We start from the raw sequence: 19,224 nt of genomic DNA on the forward strand, positions 1-19,224 counted from the left end.
CTTTTCACTCCTTAATACAGCCAGTGTATCTAACAACAACCAACACACATCTCTATACCTCTTATTTCTACAAAACTCTGTAAAGGTGTCAAAAACATTATTCACCAGAGCCTGGCTTTGTACAAGTGAAGCTTTGGGAGGATCGAATGTTGACATTTTGACTACCTCTTTTGCCAAGTCACTCCATGGATTGGGAGTGTCATTCTGATCATGGGAATTAAAGTGCTTAGTGTCTTTGAGTCCAGTCAGAGTAGAAAACCACTCCTGGTACCAAGATGTATTAGTTAGTGTTCTGTAGAGAAACAGAATCAACAGGGAACACTTGCAAATATAAATTTATAAAAGTGTCCCATGTGACCACAGGAATGCAGAGTCCAAAACCTGAAGAGTAGGCTGTGAAGCTGACGATTCTGATGGAGGGTGTGGATGAACTCCACAGGAGAGGTTCACCAACCAAAACAGGAAGAGCCTGTCTCTTCTGAATCCTCCTTATAAGGCTTTTGGTGATTAGATTAAGCATCACTTATTGCAGAAGACATGACCCTTTGGCTGATTAGAAATGGAATCAGCTGTGGATGCAGCTGACATGATCATGATTTAATTCTATGAAATGTCCTCATTGCAACAGACAAGCCAGCACTTGCCCAACCACCACTTGGCCAAGTTGACGTGTGAACCTGACCATGACAGAGGTCTAGAAAAAGGTCAACTAAATGTCAAAGAACAGATAGAGAACAAAGCAATCCAGCAAGAAAATCCTAAGTCAAAGAATGAAAATAATCTCCAGAATAAACAGGTTAAGGAAATCAAATGCCAAGATGACAGTAAAAAATAATAAATCATACTATGAAAACTGAAGATATGTCTCAGTCAAAGGAACAAGCCAATGAGTCAAATCAGATACAGATGTTGCAACAACTAATTTAGGGTGTTTGCACTGACATGGAAAATCTCATCAAAAGTCAAATCAGTGAGTTGAAGGATGATATAAAAAAGGCAATGGGCAAACAAAAAGAAGAAATCAAATGTCTGAAAAAACAAATCACAGAACTTATGGGAATGAAGGCACAGGGGAAGAGATAATAAAAAATGGAAACCTGCAATGATATATGAGGCAGAAGAAGAGACTAGTGAATTGGAGAACTGGACATCTGAGATCCAACATGCAAAAGAAAATATATGGAAGTGAATGGAAAAATAAGAGCAGAGTCTCAGAAAATCAAATGACAACATGAAGCAGACAAGTATTCATGCTGTGGGTGTGCCAGAAAGAGAAGAGAATGGAAAAGGAGGAGAAAGACTAATGGAGGAAATTAGCACTGCAAATTTCCCATCTCTTATGAAGGACATAAAATTACAGACCCAAGAAGTGCAGCATACCCTAAACAGCATAGATCCAAATAGACATATTCCAAGACACTTACTAATCAAACAGTCAGATGTCAAAGAAAAGAGAGAATTTTGAAAACAGCAAGAGAAAAGCAATCCATCACTTACAAGGGAAGCCCAATGAGGCTATGTGTGGATTTCTCATCAGAAACCGTGGAGGCAAGAAGACAGTGGTATGATATATTTAAGATTCTAAAAGAGAAAAAGTGCCAACCAAGAATTCTATATCCAGCAAAATTCTCCTTCAAAACTGAGGGGGATTTTAAAACATTTTCATGCAAACAATTGCTGAGAGTATTTGTGACCAAAAGGCCAACTCTCCAAGAAATACTAAAGGTAGCACTCAAGGCACATACAAAAAGACAGGAAAGAGAGGTGTGGAGAAGAGTTTACAAATGAAGACTATCAGTAAAGGTAAAAAAAAAGGAAAAAAAATTGGATATGACATATAATATCCAAAAGGCAAAATGGCAGAAGAAAGTAGTGCCTTTCCAGTAACAACAATAAATGTTAATGAATTAAACTCCCCAATCAAAAGATATGGACTGGCAGAATGGATTAAAAAACAGAACCCATCTATATGCTGTCAACAGAGACTCATTTTAGACCCAAGGACAAACATATGCTGGAAGTGAAAGGCTGGGAAAACGTATTTCATGCCAACAAAAATCAGAAAAGAACAGGAGTAGTTATGCTAATATCTGGCAAATTAGATTTCAAATGTAAAGCAATTATTAGAGAAAAAGAAGAAAAATATGTATTAATAAATGGAACAATTCAACAAACAGACATAGCAATCATAAATATTTTTGTACTGAGCCAGAGTACTACAAAATAAATGAAGCAAACACTGAAAAGACAAATAGACACCTCGATCATAATAGTTGGAGACTTCAATTCCCTATTCTCATAATTGGATAAAATATCTACACAGAGGATCAATAAAGAAATAGAGAATTTGAATAATACAATAAACCAACCATACATAACAGACATTTATAGAACATTACACCCCACAAAGCAGGGTAGAACTCTTTCTCAACTACTTATAGATAATTCTCAAGGATAGCGCATATGCTGAGTCACAAAGGAAGTCTCAACAAACTTAGAAGGATTGAACAAGTAAAGAACACTTTCTCAGGTCATAAAAGGATGAAGTTGGGAATGAATAACAGGCAGAGGGATAGAAAATTCACAAATATGTGGAGGCTAAACAACACACTCTTAAGCAACCAGTGAGTCAAGGAAGAAATTACAAGAGAAATCAGTAAATATCTCAAGGCAAATGCAAATGAAAACATAACATATCAAAATTTATGGGATACAGCAAAGGCAGTGCTATGAGGAAATGCATTGCCTTAAATGCCTATGTCAAAAAAGAAAAAAAGAGCAAAAATTAAGGAATCAACTACTCACTTGGAAGAACTAGAGAAAGCAGAAAACTAAACCAGAAGCAAGCAAAAGGGTAGAAATAATGAACATTAGAGCAGAAATAAATGAAATTGAGAATATGAAAACAATCAAGAAAATCAACAAAACCAGAAGTTGGTTCTTTGAAAACATCAATAAAATTGATGGACTTTAGCAGGGTTGACAAAAAGAAAAAGAGAGAAGATGTAAATAAATAAAATCAGAAATGAAAGAGGAGACATAACCACTGACCCTGCACAAATAAAGGAGGTAATGAGAGGAAAATATGAGCAACTTTATGCTAAATAAACTAGACAACATAGATGAAATGGACAACCTCCTAGAAAGATATGAATAACCAACACTGACTTGAGAAGAAATAGATCTCATCAAAACAATAAAACTTGTAGGAGGAGGCAATTTCCTAGATCTTACAACCAAAGCATGAGTACAGAAAAAGAAATAGATGAATGGGAACTCCTTAAAATTAAACATTTTTGTGCATCAAATAACTTTGTCAAAACATTTTAAAAAGGCAGCCTATGCCATGGGAGAAATATTGGGAAACCACATATCAGACAAGGGTTTAAAATCCAGAATATATAAAGCGGTTCTTCAGCTCAACAACAAAAGATAAACAACCCAAATAAAAAATGGGCAAAAGACATGAACACACACTTCTCAGAAAAGGAACTACAAATGGCTAAAATGCACATGAAAAGATTCTCAGCTTCAGTGACTATTAGGAAAATGCAAATCTAAACCACAATGAGATATCATCTCACACCCACTAGAAAGCCATTATATAAAAAAAAGAGAGAGAAAATAAGTGCTGCAGAGAATGTTGAGAAGGAAACACACTTATCCACTGTTGCTGGGAGTGTAAAATGGTACAGCTGCTATGAAAGCAGTTTGGTGGTTCTCAGGAAGCTAAGAGTAGAATTGTCACATGATCCAGCTATCCCATTGCTAGGTATCTACTCAGAGGATATGAGGGCAAGAACACATATGGACATTTTAACACCTCTGTTTGTTGCTTCCACAGGACAGGAGCATGAAGGATATTAAGGAATGATGAGAGACAGATGAGATCAGGGGGTCTGAAGATTAGTGACAACAGGAGACTTTATTCTTAACTAGTTCCTGCTTATATACTGCAGGGTTTTTGTGACAAAAAGCATGCATGCATTTTATGAGAAAACAGAGTGCTTACTTTTCAGTGTTTACTCCCTACATACTAAAGATAGCCATAAAGAACTTGAGGTTAAGAAAAAACAAACATTCCCTCCCTCTCATATTGTTCTCCATTAATCAGATAATAATCTCCACAGTTTACTGCCACCACCAGTCTGAGGCCAGTTGCTCCCAATAAATTCCAAAGGTCTTGTATTAACCCTTGATCCTATATATATTTATAGCAACATTATTTATAATTGCCAAGAGATGGAAACAGCCTAAATGTCCATCAACAGATGAGTGGCTTAACAAGCTGTGGCATATACATACAATGGAATATTATGCACCTGTAAGAAAGAATAAAGTCATGAAGTATGTAGCAACATGGATGGATGCTGAAGACATTAAGCTGAGTGAATTAGCCAGAAACAAGGGACAAGTACTGTATGGTCTCACTGATATAAATATTAATGAGTGAATTTGGAGACTTTCAGTGAAGAGCACAGATTATCAGAAGTTAAAAATAGGATAGAGATTGGATAATTTGTGTTGAAAGGACGCAGATTGTGCAACAGGACTGACTGTAAAAAAATCACAAATTGATAGCACAAAATTAACTGATTGTAGCACAATAATGTAAGTACAGGAAGTGAGACTGAATGTAAGAATGATAGAGGGAGAAGGGCTAGGGTTATTTGTGAAACCAGAAGAAAAGATAGACAGTAAAGACTGAGATAGTATAATTTAGGAATGTCTAGTGTGCAAATCCTAGTGACTAAATGTTCAAATTAAAAAATGTTTTTGCATGAGGAAGAACAAAGGAACATCAGTATTTCAGGGTGCTGAAAATAGGTGGTCAGTCATTTTAAAACTTCAACTTCTGTGTGAGACTGAAGGCAGAAATGTTAATTTGGTGAAAAATTTACATTTTGACTAGTGCAATTCCTAATTTAACTTGTATGATCAATTTAACTGAACACCATAAGTACACAGAATCTTGACTAGAACATGAGATATTGTTAGTTTGTCCAGATTAGTTTGAGGACCCAATAAATCCCAGAGTGATTTGAACAGTCAATAAAGAAGTATTTGCCAAGTCCCTTTGGGAGAATGAAGAGAAAGGGTGAAAAATTCAACTTCCCCATTTGGAATTTTCCTGATATTCTCACAAGCAGTGGGTACAACCAAATCAATAGATTTGGCCCTCGATGTTGGGGTTTGCCCCTATGAAACTGATCACTGCAAAGGATATGCTAATTCTACTTAAAATTATGCCTCAGAGTCACCCCAAATAATCTCTTTTGTTGCTCAGATGCAGCCACTCCCTCTTTAAGTTGTCATGGCGAGCAAATTCACTGTCCATCTGCCTATAAATGGGACATGACTCCAGGGTATGTAAACCTCCCTGGCAATGTGGGAACAAAATCCTGGGATAAGCTGAGTCTCAGCATCGAGGGATTGAGAAAACCTTCTCAACCAAAAGGGGGAAGAGAGAAATGAGACAAAATAAAGGGTCGGTGGTGGGAAGATTTCAGAGTCAAGAGGTTGTCCTGGAAGTTATTTTTACGCATTATGTAGATATCCCCTTTTTAGTTTGTGTTGTAATAGAGAGGCTAGAGGGAAGTGTCTGAAACTGTAGAGTTGTGTACCAGTAGCCATATTTCTTGAAGATGATTGTATAATGTTATAGCTTTTGCAATGTGACCATGTGATTGTGAAAACCTTGTGTCTGATACTCCTTTTATCTATGGTATGGACACATGAGAAAAAAGTATGGATAAAAAACAAATAATAAGGGGAACAAATGTTACAATAAATTGAGTAGATTGAAATACTACCGGTCAATGAGAGGGAAGCATAATGGATATGACTTGTATGAGTTTTTTCTTTTCTCTTTATTATTCCCTTTGCTGATCATGGTGATGAATATGCAACTATAAGATGATATTGTGAGCCATTGATTGCACTATGTATGGAATGCTTGTATGCCAAGAATGTTTGTATCTTTGTTGTGTTCAATAAAAAATTAAAAAATTAGATGGAAAGAATATACTTAAAAGGACATGCAAATATATACATGCATAATGTTTATTTTTTTAAATTATTTTGAGACTATATTAAATATTAATTTATTTGGCTGAAATATTTATCATTCTCAGTTTTGGTGATTTTTTTCCTTTAATTTTTAGGGATATAATAGAGCATGTTTAAGTTTTTCCATGCTCTTGGAAAGAACAGGTGAAATAATGTATATTAAAGGGCAGTTGAACTATTATTTACTATAGTTTACAATATTACACAAATATTCAAATATATAATTTGTTCCAGATAATACCTAATTCTTTGAAGTGTTTCATGTCCTAATAATAATGTATATTTAGTGTAAATGTTTTCAAAAGTAAAATAATTCAAAATCACTGGCAAAGAGAATTATCTGAAATAGGCAAAAGTGCATTGAATTTGCAACACCAAGTTACTTTAAAATTTTTCTTTTTGAAGACGAAGCACTTGATTTTGCAAAGAAACAACTAAGTCTTTAGATGCAAAGTTGTGTTTAAATGTATTCTTTAGAGTATGAAAAATGTTTGTGATGATAAAGGAGGCAAGAGCCCTTATTGATAAGAGAATTCAGTTAGGAAAATTTTCTACGGGTGAGTAAGATCCTATGTACCAACTAACCTGTTGAGGCCACAGAGGTAGGTGTTTGGAACAGAAATGGAAAATGTAGATGTATTTGGTGGTTTAAAAGTGAGGAAGGTCATGCCTCAATTTCAGAGCAGAATTAATCTAATAGATCCTGAAATGACCAGAGCATGTGTTGGTTACCAGGTGGTAGACAGTTTAGGATGGATGGCTGTGTGATAGTCATAGGAGTACTTAGTAATCTCTTAGAAGAAATGAAGGAATTCTGAAATATCCTTGTAAGGCCTGATACTGTTTGGGAATAACATTCGAACTGAGAACCCTGCACCTCCCCAGGATACTCAACAACACGTAGCAGAGTGAGGCCATCAAAAACTCATGGACAAATGCCTGGGACAGCAAGTAGGTGGGAGATTAATCTAAGCCTCAGTGGGATTTTGCTTCCAGTGCAGGCTGAGGTCTAAACCAAGCAGTCAAATCGTTTTAGAATTTTAGGATTCCTACCATGACATCCAGGGGTGACATTCTCCCTGGCAGTGTGGGTGATGACTCTCAGAAATAATCAGAGATGATCCTGGTACCATAGGATCAACAATTCCATCCTGACCAAAAAGTGGAAAAGAAGTGTAACTAATAAAGTATCGGTGGCTGAGAGAGTTCAAATAGGGTTGAGAGGCTACTCTTGAGGTCACTCTTATGCAAGCTTCAGTTAGACATTGCTATCTATCATTCTTTCCAAATCCCAACAAAAACCATTCCAGTCAATCCTAAAGAACACCTAGGGCAATGTATGAGATTCTACAACGATTTCATGGCAGTAGAGTAACTTTCTAGAAACCTACCACCTCCAGATGGGCTCCTGGACCAAAAAAAGGTTTGAAACATAGAGGGTCCAGCCTATCTAGAATATCAGCTAGTTCCATCTCCCTATCCCATATTACTGACAGTCCTTTTCAACACAAAAGAGCCAGAATGGCCATAGCCCAAATACCCCTAAAGAGAGGGACAGAAAGATCAAAGGTGATGATGGAGTTACACAGAGAAGGTAGGGTTTAACAAACGAGTATGATTTGTTCAATCAATGTATTGGTATTTCTTTTAGTCTCCAGTATCTTAGAGCAGCTAGGTGTAATAACTTAAAATTGTGGAATTTTAACCCAACTAAACTCTGAAATCTGTTCTACAACTAGTTGTTTTGCTTTATAAATTTATTGGGATTTTTTTGTATATTTGCTATTTTTCAAAAAAAAATTAAAAAGATATGATAAAAAATATATATACACCTTCTACCCTCCAATGTTTTGGAGCAGCTAGAAGGAAAAATCTAAGATGATGGTGTGGTGGTCATGACAACTCTGGAAACTGCCCTGTAACTACTTGTTGAACAGTGCTATAAAGACTATTGTTTTTCTCTTTCTTTGTTTTGTATGTATATTAAACAATAAAAAAAGTTTAAAAAAATTGAGGATTCTTTAACCAGCATAAAAAATTGCAAAGATCACAGCATAAATACTTTGAATTAAACCAAAGGTTAAAGACACAGGTCCCTTATAAGAGATTGTCTTGCTAAGGATAACCAGCCTGGTAATACTTGGATAGGAGTTCAGTGAGATCAGAGAGTTCAAATGCAAAAATAGTGGAGCCCAGAACCAAGAGGAATTCACTGATGAGTCTAAGGAAACAAGACAGGGAGTTCTATCAGGTCCCACACTTTTCTACAGGTGAGTTTTAGAGTATCAGCAGTTTCCTTTGGATCCATTCATGATCATCAAAATAACTGTTAGAATAAAAACTTGAGTTTTTACTTTAAGCAATGGACTTACCATCAGTAATGTAAGTGAACCTCAAACAACTGAAGGCCTTAAGAATGAAACCTCATATTTCTCAGAAATGATGAAATTCTTATGAAAGTTTACCACATCAAATCTTTTTTGAGAGTCCAGTCTTTCAGCATGGCCTATGGATATAAAACCTACAAGCTCCCAAATTTGTTTGAGCCAATGCCTTAATAAATTATTAAATATATATATTTAAAGAAAACCCAATATATAACCAATTTGTTCTATTAATCTGTAGAAACCTAACTGATATTAAGTATGGTTGTAGATGAAAAGAACTTTAAGGATGAGTTTCTTAAAATTGTTCTGCAGAATCTGTAGTTGGTTCTCTTATCATATTTGTTATAAATTCATTACTAATTTTTGCTTTTAATGGTAAAGAGGGTAGGAAAGCATATGACTACCCTGAATATTGAAGAAATCAGCTACACTAGTTCTGATGATCAGAATGACCCAGCAGGCTCTGGTCAGAAAATTCTTAGATCTAGAGATTACAAGACATAAGCAAGCATTACTGATTACAGGATACAACTTCAACTTACAGAGTTTAAAATGGACAATATGAAACACTGAAAACTTTCAAGGGATGGAAGAGACAATGTGTTGTGAAGACCATTGCAAACTGTTTTGAGTATTTATGAAGAATTAGATAATTATTTTCTCTGTAATAGGATGCAAGATCAGGGGAAATGGGTTGCATTATGTCTCCAGTATTGTTTTTTATTTTTGAGAATATATTCCCACATTTCTCACACACAAGGCATTTATACATTTGTGATTAAAGTCTATAGCTGATGTTCTGGTAAGTTACTGGAATAAGATAGGTCAAGTTCACCCCTGCTCCAAGGAACAGTTAGAAAAGAGGCAAGAAGCAACCAGGGCAGCAATTCTAGGGTGTAAGTGGCCTGGGAGTGTCTTCTACACCACATTGGGAGGCACTGGTTGTAAAAGTTGAAAACTTGAGATGCAGAAAGCCAGAGACCATTCAGCATGTGCAAATAGCCTAATGTGTCCTTTGCCTAATGGAAGCCCAGAGCCCTCAGTAGTGCACAGACAGGAAGATGGGGACTAGAAATTAAACCAAGCTGTTTTCCTTGAATGTGCTACCCTCAGGCATGCTGTCCAAGCCCAGTGACCTGTGACTCCCCCACCCTTCATGGACCTGAATTCCATCACTGGCCTCTGCTACATCCTCCCATTATGCTCCAAGGTCCCCACCTTACTCCCTTACCATGCATCCCTACACACATGCATGCTTGCCCCAGCCCAACCCCCCTTTCCCATGGGAGCACAGTCTAGCCCCACCCCTCCCAAGACCCTTGCACCTAGAGCCAAACCCTAGACACCCACCTCCCATTCCATGACCCTGCAGGCAGTCATCTGTGCATCTGGTCTGCAACTGCTCACTTTCATTCCCAAGCAGCACCCACCCCCAGCCAATACAGACTTGCAACCCTTTAGAGTGAGACCTGAGCTCTGCACACATGCAAATCCAGGCCCAGCCACAGACTCATGTACACCAGGGCCATGACCCAAGATGTGAAAACATACACAACAACATCCTCACTGCTTGGTGCCCATCCATCCTTGAATTGACCTCTAGACCCTTGCATCCCTCACCCCTGCTCCACACACATGCACAACCTTGCTCCACCCCCATCAAAAGACTCTGCTCCCACACATGGCAGCTTCTTATATGAGTATCTGTTTACATTAGCCCCTACCCTGCACATGCATGCCCCCATGCCCCAAGCTCCCTGCACCTGAGAAGCCATGGCAGGATCACACCGATCCCATATCACCCAACCTTGACACATATCCCACAATCCCCTATGAACTCTGCCCTGTACCTACACATTTGTGCATCTTTGTCCCATGGTCACCTCCCCTTGTGCAAGGACACACCTATGCCCTATCCTCCCTGTGCTGTGACCTGTGTGTTCCATGCCCCACACTCTGATACCCAGAGCCCACACACTCATGCACCCACTTACATCTTACCTGCATGCTGGCCTCTGTGCATGCTCACAGTCACCTCCATCCATCACCCATGTACCCTATGTCTGTGTCCCCCTTTCTGCACCCTGCTCCTGCACTCTAAGGCTGGCCTGAGCTTCACCCCACCCTCAACAGCCTCCATGACACACCACCATAACCCCATACCCACACTCTACACTCATAGACACCAGTGTAGCATACCCAGCCCATGCCAAATCTGTACTGCAAACTGTCACCACACTATTGTGCCTCACCCAAAACCCTGCATCCAGTTCCACATCCATCCTGCAAATAAAAATATTTAGACAAATGAAGAAAATTAATTTCCAAAATAACCCTATCAATACATTTACATGCCTTGAAGACAACAAAAGATTGTTAATCATATGGAGATGCAGACAAATATATTCCCAACTAATGATCAAATTAAAACACCAGAGGAGACACAGACTTTGGGAAATATAATCACAGATCTTCATATAACTCTACTAAATAAAATCAACATGCTGGTTAATAACAAAAAGTAAATCATGAAATACTAGAAGAGGGGCAGGCTGCCGTGGCTCAGCAGGCAGAGCTCTCGCCTGCCATACTGGCGGTCTGGAGTTCGATTCCTGGTGCATCCTGCCCATATGCAAATAAAAAAGAAAAAAAATAAATAAAAAAAAAGAGAAAAAAGGATAAATAAAATAAAAACTAACTTTAAAAAATGAAAAATAAAAATAAAAAAAGAAATACTAGAAGAGCATAAGGGGGAATTTGAAAGAATAAATAGAAAAGTATCAGATATCACAGAAATTAAAGATCCAGTGGACCAAATAAAAAATATAATAGAGACACACAATAGCAGCTTTGAAGAAGCAGAAGAAAGAATAAGTGAACTAAAGGACAGAACAACTGTTTTGGAACACACAAAGGAGCAAATGGCAAAACAGATAGAAAAATTTGAATTGGATCTCAGGAAAATGATGGACAGAACAAAGCACACAAATATAAGTATCATCAGTGAAAAAGAAGAAAAAACTAAAGGGCTAGGAAGATCAGTTGAGGATATAATGGGGGAAATTTCCCAACACTTATAAATGATATAAATATGCAAATCAAAGAAGTGCAACAAACTCCAAATAGAATAAATCCAAATAGGTCTACCCAAGACACATAGTAATTAGTCTGTCAAATGTTGAAGAGAAGCAGAATATAGTGTAAATGGCAAGAGAAAATCTAATCTATAGAAGGGAAACTACATAAGATTGAGTTCAGAGTACTCAACTGGCACTGTGAAGGCAAGAAGGCAGTTGCATGATATATTTAAGATCCTGACAGAGAAATGTTTCCATCCAAGAATCCTGTACCCAGCTAAACTGTTCTTCAAAACTAAGGAAGAGATTAAAATGTTCACAAAGAAATATTGAAAGAATTTGTCAACAACAGACCAGCCATACAATAAATGCTAAAGTGTGCTCTGCTGGCTGAAAAAAAAATTAAGACAGAAGAGGGAGGATCTGCAAGAGGGCACAAAATTGAATAGTACCAGTAAGGGTAATTTAGAGGATAAGAGAAAGAGGGAAAAGAGTATAAAGATTTCACAAGTCAAAGGATAAGATGGTAGACTCAAGAAATGCCTTTACTGTACTAACTTTGAATGTTAATGGACTAAACTTGCCAATTAAAAATGCATATTGGGAGAATATATTAGGAAGCATAATCTGGCTATCTGCTATTGATAAATGACTCATCTTAGATACAAGGATACAGATTGAAAGCGTAAGGATGGAAAAATATGTTCTGTGCAAACTAACAAAAAGAAAGCAGGAAAAGAAAGCAGGAGTAGGTATACAAAATAGGATTTAAATGTAAAGAGACAAAGATGGGCAATATTTTGATTAAAGGGACAATTTACCAAAAGGAAATAACAATCATAATGCTTATATTTCCAATCAAGGAGCTCCAAATCACATGAGACAAACATTGGCAAAACTGAAGGAAGTGATAAATGTTTCAACAATAATAATAGGAGACTTCAATACACCACTCTCTATAGATAGAACAACCAGACAGAGGACTAACAAGGAAACAGAGAACTTAAGCAATTTGATAAATGAATTAGACCTAACAGAAATATATAGGTCATTTTGCCCAGAACACCAAGATATACATTCTTCTCTAGTGCCCATGGAACATTCTCCAGGATACCTCATATGCTGGGGTGCAAAACAGGTATTTATAAATTTAAAAACACTGAAATTCAAAGTGCTTTCTCTGATCACAATGAATGAAGCTGGAAATTAATAAACATCAAAGAATGAGAACTTTCACAAAAATGTGGAGATTAAATAACACACTCTTAAACAATGAGTTGGTCAAAAAAGAAACTGATAGAGAACTCAGTAGCTATCTGGAGATGAATGAAAATGAGAATAAAACACATGAGACATTTATAGGATGTGGCAAAGGCTGTGCTGAAAGGGAAATTTATTGTCCTAAACACCTATACTCAAAAAGAAGAAAGCAAAACTAGAGGACTTAACTGCTCACCTGGAGGAACTTGAGAAAGAACAGCAAACTGACCCCAAAGCAAGTGGAGGAGAAAAAATAAGAATAGTGAAAGCAGAGTTAAATGAATGGGAGAACAAAAGAATAAGGGAAAGAATCAATAAACCAAAAGTCGGTTATTTGAGAAAAATCAATGAAATTGATTGATCACTAGCAAGCTCCTTCCAACATGAAAAATCTAGAATGGGCATAGCTAAAGTACCCCTAAAGAGTGGGAGAAAGGTCAAAGGAGATTGTGGAGATATACAAAGAATGTAGGGTTTAAAAAATGAGTATGATTGCTGAATCATTATATTGATATTACTTTTAGCCTCCAGTTTCTTAGAGCAGCTAGAAGCAAAAACCTAAAATTGGAGAAGTGTAGCACATACCAAACTCTGAAATCTGTTCTACAACTAATCATTGTAATGTGTTGTGAAATTTACTGCTTTTCTTTATGTATGTTATTTTTCACACAAAGAAAGAAGTCTACTGTGATAATAAAAATAATTCTAATAAAGACACGACAAAATAATCTATAGCTGACTCTACATTGTTGTGAGGTACCATTTTCACAAAACCTCATGTGTGTTCATTAGTTGTTAATACTTTCAGATAGAATTGTGCTGAAGAAAGCTCTGATTTTGTGGAGCTATTTCATATAACTTTACAATTATATCTCCTTGAAAATGAAGTAATTGCAGATTTTACCCCTAATTTGGGTGGAAATCACCATAAGCCACACACCCATTGATATGCAGTAAATATTCCTTCTATCTGTTACTGAGTACTTTATTGTATTAAAATAGAAAATCCTACATTGATATTTTCCTTTGAAATTCTAATAACAGGTTTACCAACTAGTAGAAAACAGACATAGGAGGGTTTGAATTATAATAAAATTTTCTGAGGATCTTTAAAACTTTTTTGTTTGTTTTAAGAAAAGTATGTTTGTAACCATGGCTTTAACATTTCTACATCTTACTTTTGGTTTATGTACTCTTTATGAAAAGTGAATTGTTCCATACTTCCTTTCTTCTGGACAACTTTTAGTCCTTATTTCTAAAGATTTGGTTTAAGGTTTCAGTTTTATTCCTCCGATTTTGGCACCTTTTCTCACTACTGATGTTAAACTGTTAGATAATATAAGATTATAAATTATCTTCTTATTAATAGAAAATTATTTGGCACAACATGGGTTGATCTAACCTTCCCTATTTTTAAAACCACAAAATGTTAAATTTGTTTTTGTACTTTTAAATTAAAAATCTGGAAAATCTTTTCAAAAGTACGTGAATCATTTTTGCAATTATGTTTCAATAGAGATATGCAAATATCACTATTTGACACTCTTAATCAACTAACTTATAGAAGTCAAGATCCCAGGTGGCAACATATTTAATACCTAAGATTTTTCCAAGTGAAGTATGATGAAACTGATTGATTGAAGGAGGAATTTGGGGAAGAAAATAATAACCTCAAGTTTTCAAATCTCAGTTCAAACTCTGCATAAATGACATGAAAAATTCTATATGAATTTTCTTCAAGAAAACTTATCTCCTATTACCACAGAGTGGATATTTCCAAAAAACAAATTCAGACCTTTACCCATGAGTGGCTCACTTTAGATAAAACTGAATTCTTAAACCTGAAAGTGTCTGCTTTTAAAGTGAGGGTATTGACAAATTTTTTAATGAAACATCCTGACAGATCCTGCTTAGTTCTAGGGTACATTGGCGTTCCAAATTGTCCTGAATCTTACTTGCCAGTAGATAAAGTCCTTCCACCATGTCCAATTTATTTATTCCTTAAGAAAGTATAATTCATCTCTTCTGAGAGGGCTGCTTTGTAAGACACTGCTAAATCACATCAAGAACCACCCCACACCACCATCTTTGCTTCTAGATCTATACCTAAACTTAAATCCCAGCTGTTTATAAATAATTAGGTACAAAGTATAATCCATTATGAGGTGTGCTACATGCCAAAAGAACTGCATGCTTTTTCTAATTTTTACCAGCAGAAATCTAAGTAATATTTGTAGAATGTACATTAAACATATGGGATAGTAGGTGAAAGATCATAAAGTTTGATCAGGCCTAATTTGTAAATACCACTGCATCCACTACAATTCTGAAAATGATCATGGTTGACAATCTTCAATATTTCTGACAACATCTAGAAACTAGAACGTGCATGCATGGATGATGGAGTGTAAAATTGTACAACCAATTTGGAAATATTTATTTAAAAGTAAGTCATATCGCTACCAAGAGAAATAAGAACCTACAATCACAAAAAGGTATTTATAGCAGATTTATTCATAAAGCCCCAAACTGACAAGGGCCAATATGTCAGTAAAAAAGTAATGTATATGTATACAAAATATATCTCTATAGAGTGGCAGAATGAAGTGATAAAAGTGAACAAAAGTATATGTAATATGGAAGAACAACATTGGGTGAAAGGAACAACAAATGAAAAATTAGGTTTCTATTCCTATGAAATTTTAGAATAGCCAGATATAAATCCTGTTGTTAAAATTATACTAGTATTTGCACATGATCTTGGATGCTTCAGTTTAAGTGAGTGTGAGGATTGTTTCTGAGGGAGCACACATATTGTCTTTTTTGTGTGTATGCTGTATTGTGGGGTCACATTTTTAAAATTATACATGTGAGTATTCCATTATTGCAGCACAATTTGTTGAATTTTTGCTTGTTTGTTGTATTTTGTTTGTTTGTTTTGCTTGTTTGCTTGTTTTTGGGGAAGTGCATGGACCAGAAATTGAACATGGGTCTCCCATATGGCAGGTGAGAATTCTACCACTGAACTATACTTGCATACCCCCATATTCCCATTTGATAGTAGATGTGAATTATGTGTGCATTTATTTCTCAAGACTTCAGTGGATGTTTCTGACGTGAGCATTCTAATGATGTTAAACTACATCATTATAAAAAATATTCAGCAAGTATTTCTCAAAATTGATTACCAAGTTAATTCTTTGAAGAAATATTTACTGTGATATATGGTGTTTAATATTTTATGAAGTGGGTGTGATTTTCAGATGTTTATTCTTCCACAATTTGCAAATGAGACCAAAGTGTTGAGATTTGTACACATTTCCAAAAAGGTAGATTGAATAATATGTAGATAAACACATATACAAAGTTATACATTCACTCTGGGAAATCACAAATCATCACCTTAAAAAGTTGGGGAAAGCTCACTTTATTGATGAGGTAAAGCAAAATACTCATTTCTACACTTCTATAAGGCTTCCTTGACTTTCTTATTCCTCAGACTGTTGAAGAGAAAAGAGGGGATTCAGCAAAGGGGTGATAACAGTATAAAAAGCTGGCACAGCCTTATCGTACTTAGCTGACCTGTAGGAATTGGGTCTCATGTAATGAAAAATAGCTTTTCCATAAAAGGGTTCCACCGTAGCCAAATGTGATGCACAGGTGACAAAAGCCTTCTTGTAGACATCTGTGGATTGCATGCAGAGAACAGCAGCTGGGGTGAGATGATAGGAAGTTAAGATAAAGGAGAATGGGACCAGATGTGTTAACATGCAGCAGATATCATGGCATACTCAAAGACAGCTGTTTCAGCACAAGCTAGGTGCAAGAGCATGGGAGGCTCACAGAGGAAATGATCAAATCTATTTGATTTGCAAAAGGGGAAGCATAGGACAACAGCAACCGGCATCAGTCCAACAGTTGCTCCCAGAAAACAAGACCCCAAAATCATTCTCAGAAATGATTTCCAGCCATGGGGATGGAACATTGTAGACAGTGAAATACAGTCACATAGTAATCATAGGATATGGCTGCCGGGAGGAAAGACTCTCCACCACCCAGTGTGAGGAAGAGGATGATTTCTAACCCACAGCCAGGGGGGAAGGTGAACTTATTTTGAGTCAAGTAGTCAGCAGTCATTTGGGGCATAATGGTGGAAACCAACATCACATCCATGAGGGAGAGCTAGGTCAGTAGAAAGTACATGGGCATGTGAAGGTGGTGGTCCAGGTGCATCACGAGGATCATGAGGGTATTCCCCAGCAGGGAGGTGAAGGCAACTGTCAGCATCATCACAATGGAGAATTGTGGACCCCTGTGTTGTTAGAGCTTTACAAGAATGAAATCTATGTGTGGTTTTAAATTTCCATGATTTAACAGGAGCAGCACTGTCAACAGAAAAAAAAGTTAATATTTGCTTGGGGTTGACATTTGATGGGATGGGTAGTATTTATAAAAGGTACAAAATTTACATTGAAGCTGATGAAAGTTTTTGTTGTTAGATCATGGCTTTGATAGCACAATTCTGGGAATATAATTAATGTAACTGTATTGTACATATTGAAGTAGTTAAAATGAGAAATTTGGGTTGAACATACACTACAAATTAAAACATTGTAAAAATCATAAAAAGGAAGTTTTAAGATTTTAAAACATTCCATTGAAATTACATATGTCTTGAAAAAATCAATGAATGTGATGAGACCGATGTCAAACCCTAATTGCTAAATGTTTTCATATTTCCAAAATTTCTATGATTCATGCTTTTAAGAATGAGTATTCATTAAATGATATAATGAAGAAAAACAAGAAAACTCTTGTCAAACTCCCACTTCTATATAAATATCAGCATGATTTAGCTGTTTCATATTCCAAAACATAGTGAGAGGAAAAAATTATTTCTGGAATTACTAATTTACAGTTGTGCTTGCCTTACATTATTTACAGTTACTATTCTTAGAAACAAATTAATTCAATGCTTCTCAAAATATGGAAGCTAAGCGCTTGTGAGTTATATATTTATAACATCTAAAAAATATTGAAACTTACAAAAATCACTTACATTTTCCAGACAGAGATTAATCTTGCAAGGTCATTTTTCTTCACAAAGAGGAGACTTATTTTCTGAGATTTTATCTTCTTCAGAGAATTGTATTCAATTTATCCTGAAGAAAAGTGATATTTTAGGAAGGAAATGACAGTATATTGGCCTGGATGTGTAGGGATGGCTCAGCTAAAAGCAAAAATTACAAACTATACAAAGAAAAGTGATTTCATTAAAACTTGTTTTAATTAGATCAGTCCAAGAGAAATTTTAAGGAAGTCTGTATATAAACTGAGAAATAAGAGTAAAGGAATGATGTTGTGGTGTCATGTTAACACAATCATCTCCAGATTTAACAAGCTTGTGAAGACATATTGGTTCCAGAAGACTCTACCACCAGAAATATGAGTGGTGCAGAGCCTTTGAGATGGCTAAGAATGGAGAACATTTTGATTTTGCCACATTGCTGCTTCCAGACTTTGTTCATTACTGAAATGAAGGCATAGTCTTTGTACCCAGTTCTGTGTCACACATGGCCACTGGCATTTGATGTATCAAACATTATTTATTCCATAATAGGTGTTCTGAACTTATCTGGGTCAATTTTAGGTATTCACAATTTCCTTCTTGACACTCATTTCTCTTTTCTGCTTTCACTTATGGCCTACTTTCAAATAGGAGCATGTGGAATCTTTGCAGTTGCCTTAACCAGGCAACAGACATAAAATATTTCTATTTATTTCAAGTGCCACATTTATTTCACTGTGCACTATGTCTAAGCTTAACTGCCAACATATTGCTGTATCTCATTCATAAGACCCATCTAAATAGATGCTGAGCTGTTCAGCAGAAAGTCTGGGAGACATATACTATACTTTTTGTATCTGAACTCTATTTTGACATGGCTTAGAAAAAACTCCAATATCAATTATTTAACCCAAATAATAGCTTTTTTGCCTAACTTGTAGCTATGGCTAAAGCATCCATCCTAGTCTCTGTATTAGACTTTGTCCCAGACATTAACTTGCAATTTAATTACTCAAAGTCACCACAAAGAAACACAAAATGTGACATGAGAAACTATGATTGTTTGTTTCAAACATCATCTTTTATAATTTAAATTAATTTTTATGTCTTTAACCCAGGAATATAAGCTTTCTTAAATTTTATACATGGTGGAATTTTGATAAACTTGCTCTTTGGAGACTAATGGAGAAACTCTCTAGCCATTATTAGAAGAGACTCTCTAAGTCACTCTCCTTGCTTCTCAGGCTATAAATAAAAGGGTTGAGTGTGGTGGTGAGGATGGTGTGCAGGTCAGCAAGAACCTTATCTCTCATAGAAGACCAGAGGGGTCTAAGGTGTACTTAAATGCAAGTAATGGGTGTGT

The 19,224-nt window shown here is 36.1% G+C and overlaps 1 pseudogene; it reads right to left on the reverse strand.

The window, feature by feature from the left end:
* Positions 1-16,259: 16,259 nt before the first annotated feature.
* On the reverse strand, positions 16,260-17,083 carry LOC143676151 (olfactory receptor 2T12-like; annotated as a pseudogene).
* Positions 17,084-19,224: the final 2,141 nt, after the last annotated feature.

This window comes from Tamandua tetradactyla, chromosome 3 (assembly GCF_023851605.1).
Source record: "Tamandua tetradactyla isolate mTamTet1 chromosome 3, mTamTet1.pri, whole genome shotgun sequence".
Classification (NCBI taxonomy): domain Eukaryota; kingdom Metazoa; phylum Chordata; class Mammalia; order Pilosa; family Myrmecophagidae; genus Tamandua; species Tamandua tetradactyla.